This window comes from Rutidosis leptorrhynchoides, chromosome 8 (assembly GCF_046630445.1).
Source record: "Rutidosis leptorrhynchoides isolate AG116_Rl617_1_P2 chromosome 8, CSIRO_AGI_Rlap_v1, whole genome shotgun sequence".
Taxonomy (NCBI): Eukaryota; Viridiplantae; Streptophyta; class Magnoliopsida; order Asterales; family Asteraceae; genus Rutidosis; species Rutidosis leptorrhynchoides.
In genome coordinates this window covers 78,312,650-78,315,745 of record NC_092340.1, presented here as the reverse complement: position 1 = coordinate 78,315,745, position 3,096 = coordinate 78,312,650, and the positions used below count along the sequence as shown (strand labels likewise).

Here is a 3,096-nt window from a genome sequence, read left to right as displayed (position 1 = left end):
CCCACAAGTTTCTACACTTGTGAACCGGGTCTGCAGGGATTATTTTCCAAGAGCAAACATCAATCGGCAACACTCGTCCACATAAAGCTAGATTACTTCTAGTATCATGTTGACACACTAAGCCTTACCTCATAAGGAAATAGGTGTTAACAATGGCGCCATCCGTGGGACTCGAACCCACGACCACGTCCATAAGCGTTAGTGTCGTAGGTAGATTTCTTGCATGTTACCTTTGATCATCTCCTCCTTCTAGATGCATGTTTGTGTTCACATTCACGTCTTCGATTGTTTTTCATATATTTTTTTGTTTTTTTTGAACAACAATACGAGATCACCCAGTGGGACTTAACCACCCACGCGTTATCTCTCACAGTTGCATAACTCGCCCTCAACTGCTGCCAAGAGAAAACTCGGTCCAATTCGACGGCATGGGAGGTAAAACCCCCTTCCCCACTGCCCCCGCAACCGATGTGCGAAAGATACCCTTAGGTAGAACTCAAGGGTAAATGGGCAACCTTGTGTGCAATGCTGCATCCCACGGGAGTCGAACTCCTGACATTTCGCTAAGAGAGACAAACCACTATCACATGACGTCTTCGATTGTTATAAATATTTGACATTTAAAGGACAAAGGTTACTTTATATAAAATATCTCTTCTATACATTAAAACAAAGTCTTGATTGAGATATATTAATTTCTAACCTTTAATCTCAACCATTAGATCAAAAAGTTTACCACAACCTACCCCTAACTTACACGATTGGATTTAATTATAAGTCACACTAAACACAACTATACCTATATATTACCCCTAAAAAACACGGGCATAAACATAAACTGAAAATGAGTCGCTAACATCCCTACCAATGAAAACATTTTGAAAACCCTACCTTTGATCGACGCCTTCTTCAGCCAGCTTCAAAAATCTGTCCAGACATCAGTAGCTAACGGGTTAGTCTTCTTATACTTATGTTTGAATTATCGTGTTCTACGAATAACATCTCTGATTTAGCAAACAATAAAAGTGTCAACTGTATTATCTTCGATTACGGCTTTCATATTGTGTTGTTTTGCTACATCTAATTTGTTATCTGATGTATTTTTGGTTAACATCTAATATCTCAATTGCATGTCATCGTCTTCGATTTTTCAATGACATTTAAAAATGATACTTATTTGGACTGTATTGTGTGCGATAGAATAACGCCATCGCACAACCTAAAACCCTAAAATCGCCTGCGTATCCAGTCGGAAGCTTCACAAATTAATCGCAGAGATCATGATTTAAGATCGTTTACGGGTAAATTTGTTGGTTCAATATCTGCTGGTGAATAATCACGGGTTAGTATCTCTTAATTTTTGTTTTGATTTACTCTTTGTTAATTTGCTTTTGACGTTGCAGTACTAAAATTATGATTGTTACATGTATTGTGATTTCTCATCCAATTTCAAATAAACTAAAACTAATGCACAATTTTGTTGTTAACTTTAAAGCATTCGCAAATTTCTCTATTAGATCTTCAGGGTTGTTGATTGTTACATTGTATTTGCTGATTGTTTTTCTAGGGTTTTTCAGTTTCTATCAAAATCCAATTCATCGGCCTTATTAAAAGGTTATATCCAATTTACATGATCTATTACTTTGATAATTAGTATTTGTTTTATTTTAATATCATTTAGTGGTTTAGTGATTTATTGATAATTGAAAATTTTGTTTTTATATTATATTGTTTGTGTAAAATTAATAGTTTCATAAATTACAACAGCAATACTAATAATTATGTGTGTGTGTGTGTGTGTGTTTAGTCTTTGTTGATAATTAGCTTGAAATTGAACATTATTCTTTTATAGTCGGGACAACTGATGGTGAAAATATGACAGAATGATGAATGGAGCTCTCGGGTCAGAAGTGATAATGACTGTTGAATCCTGCATAAACGGTATATATGAAGCTGTACGATTTCTAAGCTTGAGTTGAATTATATTCTTTGTATCCATTGTAGGGACTGCTAAGTGTACCGAGGCTCTTCAAAAACTCGAGAAAATAGTATGATATTTCTTTCAATATTCAAGGTGATCTCGATATTTTTTATCGGTAGTTTTTAGTGCTTTCAAAATACGGTAATTTTTTCCTTTTATGGTTACATTGTTTTTATGTTTATATTGCAAACGATTTACTTGCTTTTGTTGATTTCTTGTTCTAGTGTTGTCTTTTTTTTTTCTTTTTCTTCCCTGTTTTATTTAGTTTGATTCTCATGATGATTTTTCCAATGATGTAAGTTTTAAATTGTGCTATCTCTCTACTAGATCTTAAGAAGGCCATATGGTGTGACCTGCATGTTCACATTTTTTTTGGCTCCCAGTGTTGTGTCTGGTTTGTGGATATTTAGATGCTATCAGATTATATCAACATCCTTTTATATTATATTAGGATTAGGATCACTATTGTGATTCAGTTTGATGTATATTGTGTAGAGCATGTCACGGTCCTTGTGTTAGCGTTGAAGGTTGTCTTAGTAGGTCTTTTTTTCCTATGATGTGTTATTTGATGTTATTTTGTTTATTTCAGGTGGTGTCTAATTGGGGATTTTCTCAGATGCAAATGTGTAAATAAATTGATCTCCTATTTCTTGTCGCTCTCTTCTCTTATCTTCTTCGCATAATAAGGTTCTTTTGTTACCTTTTATTTTGTTAAGATCTTTGAATTTAGGGTTTCTTTAATTAATTTCATTGAAATTAAAGTCTTCCAATCAAGGTTTTATCTTTTGATTTCGTTTGGTTGTAAAAAGTTTAGGTTTCTATCCTTTTTTAATTTCGTTTGAATTTTTTAATATAGGTTTCTTTATTTTCTCACATTTTAAAAAGTGGCATTGTTCTTGGTAATAAGTTTCTTCCTTATCGTGATTCTTTTCTCTTGTCATAGTATCTTCACATGGATTTGTAAGTTTAAGTTAAATTTAAATATTCATATCATCGCCACCATTACTTTAATTTTAATACTTGTAAGTTTATGTTAATATTTTGATATTCATATATTCGGTAGGGCAAACCTTCGGTGCTTATTTTTGTTTTGATTTTTCATGGTTTCTTTTGTT

General features: G+C 33.2%; 1 long non-coding RNA gene across 1 annotated transcript; it reads left to right on the top strand.

Annotated features, from left to right (window-relative positions):
• Nucleotides 1–826: 826 nt before the first annotated feature.
• Nucleotides 827–2,751, top strand: LOC139864983 (uncharacterized). Its single transcript, XR_011764569.1, has 4 exons — nt 827–952; nt 1,201–1,342; nt 1,568–1,614; nt 1,883–2,751. It is a non-coding gene; the product is annotated as an uncharacterized lncRNA (long non-coding RNA).
• The last annotated feature ends 345 nt before the right edge of the window (nt 2,752–3,096 follow it).